General features: G+C 39.0%; 1 protein-coding gene across 1 annotated transcript in view; it reads right to left on the bottom strand.

Moving 5' to 3' along the window:
• Positions 1-14232, bottom strand: part of tgfbr1b (transforming growth factor, beta receptor 1 b) — a 43516-nt gene that overhangs the window by 28252 nt on the left and 1032 nt on the right. The gene's annotated exons all lie outside the window — the stretch shown is intronic.

Raw genomic sequence — 14232 nt, 5'->3', positions numbered from 1 at the left:
ACCATGTAAATTTGATCATGTTACTCCAATACTGAAATCGCTGCATTGGTTACCTGAGCATTTTAGAACAGAGTTTAAATTCTTCTTTATGTTTTTAAATCTATAAATAATGGAACTGAGCTATCTGTCTGATCAACTCTATCCATACAATCCTACACGTAATCTGAGGTCTGGTGATCAAAGACAGATCACAGTTAAAGCACAGAGGGGACAGAACATTTATGGTTGAGGGCCCTAGCCTTCCAGACTATCAGATTGGCACAGTCTTTAACTGTTTCTAAATCATCTCTCAAAACCTATTTCTTCTCTTTGCCTCTGGATTCATTGTGAGTTTATGGTATGGGTCTTTGGGTTGCCCTGTGTTCTGTGTCTTTGTTTGTTCAGCACTTTAAGTCAGTGCTGGATGTTGTTTTTAAATGTGCTATATAAATAAAACAAACCTGAAACTAGATGTTGTTGTTATTATGATGATGATGTAAATATGAATAAAATGGTATTAATATTTGATCAAATAAATTAAAGATTTAATAACCTGTTTAATATTTATTTTATGAAATATGAATACAATTTTATTAATATTTACTTAATAATAATAATAATACAATTATTTTATATTTTAATTGAAAAAAACTCATTAACTATGCATTATTTATTTTTAAAAATACAAATGTATTGATATTTAATAATGATTAATAATCATCATTAAGATAATGACAATCATTATTATTAATATTGCTGTTGTTGATGGTAAATGTGTTTTTACTACTGTTTTGTTGTTATTTGTAAAGTACTTTCTCAAATCACCGCTGATATTATGTTATAAAACTAGTCAAGGCGTGGTCAGGACATGACATTATCACAGTCTTGTCATGAGGAGGACACGTGAACCTCCATAAATCCATCTCATAACAGCATTACAGTGGAGGGAGCGCTGCAGTGATGTGATATTCAGCTGATTTGTCCTCTCACAGAGGAGACAGACAGAGAGGAAATTAGAGGCAGACGTGAGTCTGGGCAGAGCACGACTGAGCAAAACCACAAACTACAGTAAAAACAGCACATATCTGAACATCTCGCCACCTGCGAGCGCCACAGACACCAGACACTTTCAGTATCGCTTCCCTCGAGGCTTACAGCACACCCGTCTGCAGACAGTGTAGTACTCAGACACAACAATTCTGTGTAAAATAAATTCATTCATTAGCTGTAAATTAACTCTTTAATATTTGATACATTTAATTAAATAATGTCTATATTCTCTTATATGATACGTGTATACATGAGTGCTAATCAGGGGCTTTCTATGGGATCTCCAGGACACACACACACACGAACAGAATCCACACAAACACCTGCACCGATGAACAAAGCTGAGGTGTGTCTCTAAACAGCTGCGCTCTCAATGCATTCGCTTCCATTTCCAATGCAGAGCGCCGGGATTATCCTCTGATACTTACATATGAAAAGAAACCTTGAAAAAGCTGAGGACGTGCATGAAATCCAAAGGCAGCAGGACTCCATGTGTTGCTCAAGGTTTCTCTATTCTCTCAAGCAGCCTTGAACACTGAGAGCAGTTACAGCGAGTCATTCAAACACAACTGTTTGAAAAATAAGTGACGTGGGTTTGCTAGAACGAGAAAGAGAAAATAACCTTGAGCATCAACATCCCCACCCTACTGTAAATGAAAAAATAAGATCACAACCAAAAAATAAACCAAAACTAAACAAAATAAATACATATATATACATTCAAAATTATAAATATATATATATATACTTAAAAACTTATCTCTTGTGTACCAGCAGGAACCGAAGAGATTAGTGTGGGGTGATGTTTAAACTCTTATCTCTTGTGTACCAGCAGGAACCGAAGAGAAACACAAAACACACATCTGCGTGATTACGCTTGTTTTGATTACATGTTCAGCTCTATTTCTGACAGACAAGAGAATCAGTTTTCCTTCGTACAGTTTCACCCCAAACTATCCTTTGTGGTCTGTTTTGTGCTATAAAGCTTTTGATGAAGGAGTCTGATATATAAGAAGTCTTCTGTAGAGAGTAATGATACTGTAGATTATGAAGCGCTGCAGATTCATACAGTAAAAGACTCCGAGCTGGAGGGGGAAGAGTGTTTGTCTTTGTCTGCGCCGGCTCTGCTTTGTTTCCTGGAGTCTAAACACAGCCCTCACATATTCATATGTATTTATAAACACAAGCAACCGGGCTGGAGAGCAGATTTTATTTATATTTTGTCTGGTGGAAATACACTGATGCTTTGCTCTAAATGAATGTCTTGATTGCGTACTGGGGAGGAAAAACAGAAGCGGTCTAATCCAAGCTGAACATTACTCCAGCACTTTACTCCATTCACAGATACACACAGAAGAGTCATGATTAAAGGAAGAGACGGGCACCAAAAGGAAAACCAAGATGTTTGTTTCTTCATACAAAGCAAAACTTTGTGACTATCATAATTAAACTGTTTAAAGGGATACTTCACCCCAAAATGAAAATTCTGTCATTAATCTCTTACCCTCATGTCGTTCCAAACCCATAAAAGCTCTGTTCGTCTTCAGAACACAATTTAAGATATTTTGGATGAAAACCGGGAGGCTTGTGACTGTCTCATAGACTGACAAATAAATAACAGTGTCAAGCTCCAGGAAAGAATGAAAAGCATGGTCAGAATACTCCATCTGCCATCAGTGATTCAACCATAATATTATGAAGAGACATGAACAGAGCTTTTATGGGTTTGGAACGACATGGGGGTAAGAGATTAATGACAAAATTTTCATTTTGGGGCGGAGTAACCCTTTAATTAACTCCTATAAACCCTAAAACTATGAAAGTATTCAAATCATATATAGTTCTGGCTTCTGATTGGCCAACAGTATTACTCTCCCATGATGCCACAGGACGTCTCATACCTTCTTAGTTCACAATAATCTCTAAAAATCTGATCGGAAGATACATTACAAAATAAACATCATATCAACAGAATTTTATCCAATTTAATTTTACTGAATTATATTCACAGTAACCACAAACTTATGGCCTGCATTACGTCAAACATACCGTTGACTGGAATTAATAATGATGAATGCAATTTTTATTACATTTTTTGCAATAAATGTAATTTTTTATTAATTTTACTTCATTAGTGTGCTATAATATTCCTATCTGTTCTCTCTGTCACTAAGGATTATAGACCTTACAATTTTTTTTGTTTACTTTTAAACAAGTCTTTGTCAAACCAACATTTAAAAATCTAGCATTTATTTCTCCTTTCTTGCAATACCTCTTTCATGCGATTCTGCATATAGTTTGCTTCTTCAAATTCAGTTCAACTGGAACTTGAAAAGAGTACAGTAACAATATTTCACAATATTACTGTTTATACTGTATTCTTGATCCTATTAATGCAGCCCTGGTGAGCAGAAGAGACTTCTTTTAAAACCGTAAAAAAATTACAGACTTCTAACTTTTGAATGCTAGTGTATATTCCAATTTTGTTCATAAATTCCAATTCTACTTCCTGTAGTTTGTAATTAACTTAACTTCATTTATTGCAGTGCTCTTTTTCATGTAATTCTTCATGTAGTTTTCTACTTGAAATTCAGGAGTTCAATTGGAACTTGAAAAGCAATCTCAGTTCCACTCTGACTGGTTCACAGCCCGGTTGAAATCAGTTCCATCAACCTTCAAAACAAAACACTTGATTGCAGCATTACTGAAAGTAATAGCCTGAGTTTCCGGGAGTCATCTGAGGTCTATGGAATCAATGCCGCAGGCCTTAAACAAACGAGTGTGTGTTTGCGTCTCACACGATCTAACACTTCTCCATCACGACTCGCTGCAGCCGTTACTCCATCACTGTGGAGACACACCTGAGCTCAACGCTGGACCAACCGTGAGCACATCACAGCTGGAAGGCTTTGTTCTCTGTGAGGATGAAGACTGGCTTCACTTGGCCATGCGATGATGTTGCTGTCAGCTCATTCTCCTGCTCTCATCTGTTGACTTTCACATGATATTTGAGATATTCATCGCTCACATGAACACACGTCAGTCAGAACAGAGCTTCCGATTCCGATTTATTCCCTTTATTTTGTCTTAAAGGGATAGTTCATGCAAATGTCAGTCCAAAACATGTATGAGATTCTTTCAATAGATCAAAACATATTTTGAAAAAAATGTACACTGAATGTCAATGGGGTCCAAACTGAACATTCTGCAACTTATTCTCTTATTCTCAAAATGAAATGTATTCTGGTTTGGAAGGACATGAAGCGGAGTAATTCGAGTTCAGTTTGGGGTGAAGTATTCGGGCCATTTATTAGTCATCTTCATATCTTTTCCTATCAGAGGACTTCACGAAATTCCTGAAATATATAAAGGGGTCATTTTTTAATTAATATTTTATAATGTTTCCTGAGGTGCACTTATAAGCTTAGCATGGTTTTTTCATCATAATTTAGATATTAATGGTCATTTTCTCACCTGATTTGAGTGCTCTGTTGGAAGGGGCGTGTCTACTGTGTTAGCACACTCTTGTGATTGGCTAACAGCTTTGCATATGAAATGAGCATTACTTGTGGAACTCTCTCAAAAACCTTTACTGCGTTTTACTGTAACCAAGAGGAACTGACGGTGAAAAGCATTGATTACAGCATTATATTTAGAGCATTGAAGGTTGCAGCGCTGGACTGTAGCTGAACACAGTCATACTGACACACCATGATCACAATGATCCAACACTTCCATCATGACTATTACACAATGTAAATCAGAGACTCAGATAATGCTTTCAACGAACCCAATTCAATCTGATTAGGAGCATCTAAGACATTTATAAATGGACGGAATGTCTGCAGGATTTCAGTCTCAGAAATCAAAAGAATGGAAGCAGTTTCATCTAATGCCAAACACAAAGAAAAAAAAAAACCTTCTAGACAATGAGTACTGATTTTGGGAATCAATTGCAATTGGATTTCTCATCTTTGGAGCCTCTGGCTTGAACCTCTACTGCAGTAACTGAATGATCTGGCATTGAAAGCCAAGTGCTGTTCAGTGTCTTTTCGGCAGAAAGCTCCTGCATGCTCTCAGCCGCCGAGGCAATTCATCCGAGGCTTGTAATCCAAGCACGCAGCCGAGAGTCTGAATCGGAGTGCTGTTTGTTCACCGTCCCTTCAGCTCTCTGAACGGCAGACAGGGGATCGACTGAAGAGCGTGTCGAGTTTTCAGAGCCGAGCTAATTAATCTTCATCTTGATGTAAATTGGTAAAGTGGTTGGGTGGGTGGGTTAGCATTCCTAACAACAGATCTCGCTCGATTAAGCTTGAAAGACTCTCCCAAACTGGAAAAAAGACCCGATACGAATGTCAGAATCAAACAGCATCCATTTTACTCATGTAACGGGGCATTATACTAGAAAATAACCAAGAAAAAGAAAAGGTTTTGCTGATATATGTGCAAGAAAAATGGCCACAAATTAGAATTTACCTTGTTTCAGTTTACCTAGAGAGTAATCTTGGAAACAAAATCTTAATTCATGCCTACAATATCTCTGATCAATCGGGCACAATATAAACAAAATCTACCCAATTTATTAAAGTTTTAAATGGACCAATCACCTGTTACGTCACCAATAAACAAACATGAAATTGTCATCTGAACTACTTTGATATTCACCACAGTATTGAGTGATTACCATGCCGTGTGTGTATAACACAGTAACAAAGAACTGAAACAATACTATGGTATTACATATCTACAAACTGCCATATTTACAGGGCACAAGTCCAAAAACCAGCATAGCATGGTATTATTGGTCATATTAATTTTGTAGTGCAAGTTAAGATTGATTTCTGTTGCTAATATTTCGTGATAGCTGATGGCGAAACACTCACACAGGTACTAGCAAAGCTGTTTCTCCAGGGCCATAATTCATCTCAATATTACAAAGCCCATCATAAAGACAGACTGTTGTAGGCTAAACACCAGAGCAGACTGTGTGCAAATAAACATACAGTGAAGCTGCAGACCAGACTGAAATCAGCACAAGACACACCAGGGTCTGGCCTGTTGACCGGCATTTAAACAGCAGTGGTATACAGTCCAGTTTCAGCTGCTAAATATACGCTTCTGTCATAACAGATACGGTTTAGTTAAGAAAAGGAGTGACACTTGAAGCAACTACCAACATTTGAAGACATCACAACTTAATTCTGAGAGCTCAGTGGACTGTATATGTGCTACTGTATATTAAAAAAATCTGCATCTGTCATCCACTATTTATAGTAGCCTCTGAAACCATAGAGGACATTGTGGACTGCACTCATTCAATCCCATAATGCACCTCAATAATGACCGTACACGCAGCATACACTGAACAGCTAGCCGTTAGAGAATACCATGCACTATATCAGTGGCGTGATGTAGAGAACAGTGAATGAGGGTAGAGGTCTACCGGTTAATCGGCACCGATAACCGACTACTGGAACAAACACCAAATGTGCAAAAATCCCTCCCAATATTTTTCTGGGTTGCTGGAGCGGCTGAGAAGGTCTGCTGTCATTATACAGTACGAGAGCAGCCTCTAGAGGCGGAACTGTGCTGTTTGCTCTGAAACATGAGAACGCACAATGCACAGAGCGGAAAACTTTACTGGCTCCACTTTTATTTTTGTAATAAGTAGGGTTGTAACGTTTAACCACGAGCCAGTCGAAAATTGATTCAAATATGTGACGATTCAAATTGGTTGAGATGTTAAAACAATCGCGATACAGTTGAGGGTGGGGGTTTATATAAATGTATCTCTGAGGGGAACTGACTATCTTTAGAAAAGTTTATGTGGTATTTTCTTTTCATGTTGCCTCTGAACACTGCATATTAAAGTAGTGTTCAAAAGCTGGAAACACCAAGGAAACACTGTATCGTTGCTGTTCATAAGCGCAGCGCTCCTTTGTTTACAGCGGTAACCAAGGAAACACTGTATCGTTGCTGTTCATAAGCACAGCGCTCCTTTGTTTACAGCGGTAACCAAGGAAACACTGTATCGTTGCTGTTCACAAGCGCAGCACTGCTTTGTTTACAGCGGTAACCAAGGAAACACTGTATCGTTGCTGTTCATAAGCGCAGCACTGCTTTGTTTACAGCGGTAACCCTTTAAGACACTGTATCGTTGCTGTTCATAAGCGCAGCGCTGCTTTGTTTACAGCGGTAACCAAGGAAACACTGTATTGTTGCTGTTCATAAGCGCAGCGCTGCTTTGTTTACAGTGGTAACCAAGGAAACACTGTATCGTTGCTGTTCATAAGCGCAGCGCTGCTTTGTTTACAGCGGTAACCAAGGAAACGCTTTAAGCGTCACCAGCTGTCAGAGAGTTAATCTGCGTCTCATTCAGAGATTCTACTGATGTTCAGATATGTTTTATGTAGTATAGTTTCAGAAAACTAAAGTCAGAGCATTCTGTTTTTGCTTCAAATTTAGAAATGATACAGTCTAATTTAGATTAAAAACTGCTCATGCTGCATGTATGCTGCATCTTTGTTTGGATGCTGATTAAAATGCAATGGTTGCCTTTCATTTTAAATGGAAAGAGCACAGACAAAGCCTTAGTTTGTTTTATTTTTTATTTTAAGATTTCTTTTATTTGTGTAACTTGTTTGATTTGGGGTTTGTTTTAAAATATCAATTTAGTTTTGTTATATTTCAACTTCACAAAGAAACGTGCAGCAACAGCCTAATAAAATGACACCTTTTTATTTAGTGTATAATGTCTTCAATCATTAGAAAATTGAGTCGTAAAATCGTGAATCGAATCGTGAGTTGAGTGAATCCTTACATCCCTAGTAATAAGGTTAAACACTATTTTACTGGAGTTGTTTGTTTTCATTTCCGTTGATTAATCGATTATCGGCCACTGCGGTCCAACCTAGTTATTGTTAACGGTAAAATCCACTATCAGTCAACGTCTAAATGAGGGTATAAGGGCTGATTTCAGATACAGCTCATGATTTGCTGCTTGCCAGTTGATTGTGGTCAGTATAAGAGGGCAGGACATTTTCAGTATAGAAAGCATCTGTCTGGACAAAAAAACTATGTAGTGTAGGATGTCATCAATATATTTGCTTCAAGAGAATGACTGAAATTTTAAAAAGGTGAATTTTTTCTCAACATCTAGGAGTAAGCAGCTCATAAACCTGCCTTTAAATGAAGGTTGAAAATGCTGAGTCTCTCCAAGGCTAACACTGTGCCCAGACAAAGGAAGGCTCCAGAGCCGGCTGGAGTGATTCAACAGAGGAAGGAGCGTCGCATCACGTGGGTTCTTCATCAAAGAAAGCCTCACCTTCCGCGTGCAGCCGAATTAATTACACTGCGTTTCCTAGCAACCGCAATCCCTGCACCGCCGGCTCACGGGGAGGAGCGCGAGCGTCACACACTGAGAGCTAGCATTCGAGACGCACCCTTCCCCCTTCAGTGCGGTCCAGGAGAGTCATCTCCATAGGTCAGCGCTCGCCCCTAACCCCTATCCGCCCATTACTGCCAGCCTTTTGTCCTCAACAGATGTGCGTTAGGGTGTGAGGGTCTCAGATGGACCCCGTCAACCTCCACCTCCCCCACAATGCCTTCTGCTAAACGTGTCTTTGTCTGCACATGATAAAGAATCACACTCTTGGTAAGGAAGGCCCAGACGGCTCTCCCATACATGCTCATTCACACACAAATCACAAAAAACGCTTGCATTCTAAAGTAGGTTCACATGGATGTGACTGTGTTAAACTGAGCTGAAAATGCTAGAATACTATTAGCAGACAGCATTAGTTAATTAGCAAACATATTTAAAGCTGTGCAATACATAATTTCTGAACGATTAGCAGCACCAAACGGAGCTACAATCTGTCTGAGCGACTCTAATTGTTAATCATGAGGATTTCTGTTCATCTCAATGAGTTAGGAAGCTACGACAGTGACGACAGATAGGAAAAAATACAGCTCTGATCATGCCTTCATGAGCCCTCCTTGTTCCATACTATGGAAGTCACTGGCTACCGTCGACTGTTTGGTTTGCACTATTCTTCAAAAGATCTTCTTTAATGTTCAACAGATGAACGAAGCTCATACAGGTCTGAAATGACACGAGGGCGAGTAAATGATGACAGGATTTTCATATCTGGATGAACAATTCCTTTAAAATCCCTGTGGGACAAATAATTGGGAAAAATACGTTGAAAGTTGGTGGCACAAATACACTCTATGAACAAAGAGAGATGCAAGCGTGCCGAGCATGTGATGACTTTCCAAATTCTGTGAGTTTTTCACAGAATATATATTTGACGTATGCTGCAGTAAGTTAGAGCAAACTCCAATGTGACACAGCTCAACAAAGAAAATCACCCCAGACAGCATATTTATTATCAGGTTTATTTTCAAAGATGCATCTCATGAAGAAACAGACGACTATTACAAATATATAATCAACTCACGGGTCAATAGCAAGCATCCACCGTTTTCCTAACAAGTTTACTGTATTCTAGATTATGTTTGGGGACGTTCCACTCAAGAAGAATGAAACGAATCATTTCACATCATGAGGTTGTGCTACAAATAACCCTTATCTTATTTGAGCTGTCAATTTTCCTTCATGTTCTGTTTCAGATGTCAGGAGAATAACATATTTTACTATGATATGATTTAACAAGAATATCTAAAGAGCTCTTTTTTAGTCTCCTGATTGTTTTCAATTTTTCTTTGGATTTCACGGTCACAATTTGAAAAAGACAACATATACTGCATATTTGTGGTTTAATTTATGCCATCAATAGTTCCCAGAATGCACTGAAGAATCTCATTTTTTTTCTCCCCAAATCCTCACTTCTCCTTCCAGGTTTGTTTTCACACAGATGCTTTAAAATGTAATTGTCTAATCCCTATTAGAAGTGTTTCTAAAGCAGGTAAATACAATGATTGCTATCTGCCAAAACCAGTGAAATATTATCACTCGGTGTTAATGTTAATGAACATTTTGGATTAAGGCATTGTATGTTACATACTACAGTGACATTTAACTGCAGAAGAGCTTTGGGGTTATTCATTTCTTTAAATTTCCTTTTAATGTTGGATGGTTGAAGGTGAGTAGAATGTTGAATCCTCACTGTGCTCAGTTTGTGAAAATCTTTATTATTGTGTTCGTAGAGTGAATCTTTCACTGATTGTTTACAGTTTAACAGAAGTTACAAGGATAACAGTTACTTCAGGATGACTCTTCTAAGCAAGGTTTATAAGACGCCAAATCAGACCGAACTGGTGTTTCAGACAGTGACCCAGTTGTGAGCGGAAGGAACGTCTGAGCTTGTGCACACAGCTCCACACATCCTCCGTTTCCCGGGGACGTCTTGTCTTGTCTGTGGGTGTAAGTAAGTGTTAGCCAGAGACGGCTTTTCTAGGACACTCCAAACCCTGACTGAAGCTGCCGTGCTAACAAGCCTTCAGAGAGAAAGCCAGTAAACCGTCGAAGGCGATGCTTGCACACCAACTTCTCTGGCAGACGTTCTCTCAGCCCGGGGCTCTGCTAATTGCTAGTGTGTCAGAGCACATGATGGGCTGTTCTTTATAAATACCCGGCACTCCAGGCTCCTCGGAGGCACATGGGGATCATAAACCTGCCGACTGGACAGGCACCGTCTCACCTCGGGGAAACGAGCCGCAGGAGGAAGGTGGAGACGCCGTAAAACCTGCAAAGCTCCCTTTCAGATCAGCCAGTAACACTAATGAGTGCAAGAGAAGGCAGGACTGGACTCCAGCGCACAAAAACATCTGAAGAGACCACACGAATAATACTTCTCTTTCACAAAAAAAAAATAATCATACCAACAATTAAAATGGTCAGTTAACCTGGAAAAGAACATTCGGTCATCATGTACTCCAGGCTGATTCTGAAAGTGTCAATATTTAAAAACAGTGTTTAGTGTAATCTTTGGCCAATTTTAAAATGAATATGCATTGTTCATGCTGTACATTATGATGCTGTGACTGTTTTCATTTTATAAAGATAACACAATATCATTAAACACAACCATTTATCAGCATCGGCCAAAAAAACAACATGACACTGGTGACCCCTAACAATAACAAAACGATATTTAGAGTCATATTTAGAAGCTTTGACGTCAGTGACTCTAAATTCGATTGGTTGTGGCGTATCTCTTGACCTATCGTGTGAAGTATGAATATGAAAAAGATTGTGAGCTGCTGTGAAATGGGAAGCTTTTCAGTGGAATGATGACTTTAATTTTGGTCTTTTCCTGACGTGAGTTCAGGAGAAATACTGAATATTTCTTACATTAGAATATAGAGCATGACTCATACGAACCACTTCTATGATGGTCATGTCTGGAGAACAACAGCATCTGCTCCGGTACACTTTGTTTAAAAGTTTCTACTGAAAGAAGGCTCTTCTGCTCACCGAGGCTGCATTTATTTGATCAAAAATACAGTAAAAAAAAAAGTAAACTATTATTACAATCCAAAACAGCTGATTTCTGTGTAAATATGTGTTAAACTGTAATTCATTTCTGTGATCAAAGCTGAATGATAGTCACATGATCTTCAGAAATCATTCTAATATGATGATTTGCTGCTCAAGAAACATTTCTGATTATTATCAATGTTGAACACAGTTGTGCTGCACAATATTTTTGTGGAAACTGTGATACATTTTATTTTTCAGGATTCAAATAAATGTCTTTTCTGTCACTAAACACAAATCTTTTTGTAACACCACAAACTTCTTTAACGTCACTTCATAAAAAAAAATAAGTACTGACCACAAACTTTTATAACTAAACTTAAAAACCTAAACTTTTGAAAGGCAGCATATTTGTCTAATTTCAGCATTTCCAGACGTTAAACAGGTTTGCAATGACCTGAGAATGACTAAACGTTCATTTCTGGATGAACTAATGGTTAAACTGTTGTGTATGCATGCATTTCTACACACTGTGTTGATATGTTGACAGTTCGAGCTGCAGAAACGCTTGATTTATGTGCATTGACAGAGACATTAATCATGCCACTATCTCCTATTGCATCCAAACCACAAATCCCTCAGTCTGAACGTCCGTATAACAACACACTGTAAAGTGATCCGGGATTCCTCCGATCGAACACGAGAGCGCTGCGGTCTGCGGGGAAGAGCTCGACAAGGCCTCCGTTTCATCCCAAAGGAAGCGTGATTTGAGAAGTCTGAGGTAATGATTTGAGACAAACACGGGAACCCAAGGACTGGACCCAAATCACTTCAGTAAATACAGACATGAAGCAGCTCTCACGCTTCTTCACGACGGTGTCAGTAGTGCAGCGCTTTAATATCAGTTTGAGATGAGCTCTTCAGCAGATGCAAACGTGCCTGTTATTAACCGCAGAGCATGAATAATGCCGAATTCAACTCCTGAAGACAGACAAAAAGTCGCTGCTGAAAACTAAATCACCACCCATAACCGTGATCTATTACTTTAAAATGAAAGCCTGAAAACTCTATTACTTCATCACTTTAAGAGCCGCGAGTCTAACATGAAGAGCTGTAGATGTACTGAAGCCTGGGAGCGTGTCCCTGAGCCAGCTATACTTTACCATCACCACCGCCGCAAAATCCTGCTTCTGCCAGAAGCAAGCTGACTGAACGCTTCGCCGGCCCTGCATTCACTAATGCAACTTCTCAAATTAGTTTAGGGTGTTTAAGCTTGGACAACAGACGGTGTGGGGTCACAAAAATGCCCCAGAGTCCCATCCCAAAGGCAACATTATTGTATGAGCATGTATCAGATGCCTGCTCTTATGGGTATCTTCAGCTAACGTTCTTGGTGTGAATGGGTCTTAGCCACCTCGATGTTTGCTCTTAACATGCCACAAATGCAGATTGAGTTTTTACAATCCATGCATTTACAGTGAACATGAAACAAAGCTGACATGATTTATTTACCAAACAAAAAATGGACTGCAAACATCATCTCACGTTGACTTGAAGCATCACTGCTCTCCTGACATTCATGATTCATATACTAGAAAATCAATAAAGCAACCCTCTCCGATTTACTGAAGGTGACAAAACTGTGCTTCAGACAAAGCAGAATTATTCCACCGAGTGTGACTGAAGTCTGCAGTCCTCTCCATCTCAGAAGAGTGTGTGACAAACCTGATAAGAGCAGAACAAGCCACAGAGCATTACAGGAACATTCACAGATACTCCCACAAACTGTGCTGATGCAGACGAAGAGAACCAGAGAGTGTGAGACCCACTTATGCTGTCTAGATAGACATCACGGGAGGATCTGACACAGACACACTTTACATTCTCCAGTCTGTCTACACAAACATCTGACATCAGCTGTGTTTACATTACTATCACCATCATCATCACCATCATCATCACCAACATCATCATCATCACCATCATAACCATCATCATCATCATCATCATCACCACCATAACCATCATCATCATCATCACACCATCATCATCATCATCACTATCATCATTATCATCATCATCACTATCATCATCATCACTATCATCATCATCACCATCACTATCATCATCATCATCACCACCATCACTATCATCATCACTATCATCATCATCATCATCACCATCATCATCATCATCATCATCATCATCACCATCATCACCATCACCATCACTATCATCATCACTATCATCATCACTATCATCATCATCATCACCATCATCATCACACATCACACCATCATCATCACCACCATCACACCATCATCATCACCACCATCCTTACCACCATCATCCTCATCTGACCTAGTGAAACCTGATACCATCACCATCACCACCATCACTATCATCATCATCACTATCATCATCATCATCATCATCATCATCACCATCACCATTATCACTATCATCATCATCATCATCATCATCATCACATCACTATCATCATCATCATCATCATCATCCTCATCATCACTATCATCATCAGTTCTCCACACTGAAACAGTTATAAATCACTACTCCCCAAAACACACGCTTTAGAGACACAAACGGAGACCCATTCGACCAGCTTCACTGAGTTAGTACAGTTTTAATTCGGTTTGAAAACTAAAGTGAAAACAAGTTAGCCAAACAGCTAAAGCTAATCCTGTACACAAACGAGGAGACGAAACACGCTTTTAAAATATACCAAACGCCAAAGAAAA

Source organism: Cyprinus carpio, chromosome A24, assembly GCF_018340385.1.
Source record: "Cyprinus carpio isolate SPL01 chromosome A24, ASM1834038v1, whole genome shotgun sequence".
NCBI lineage: Eukaryota > Metazoa > Chordata > Actinopteri > Cypriniformes > Cyprinidae > Cyprinus > Cyprinus carpio.
This window is presented reverse-complemented; position numbering and strand designations above follow the sequence as displayed.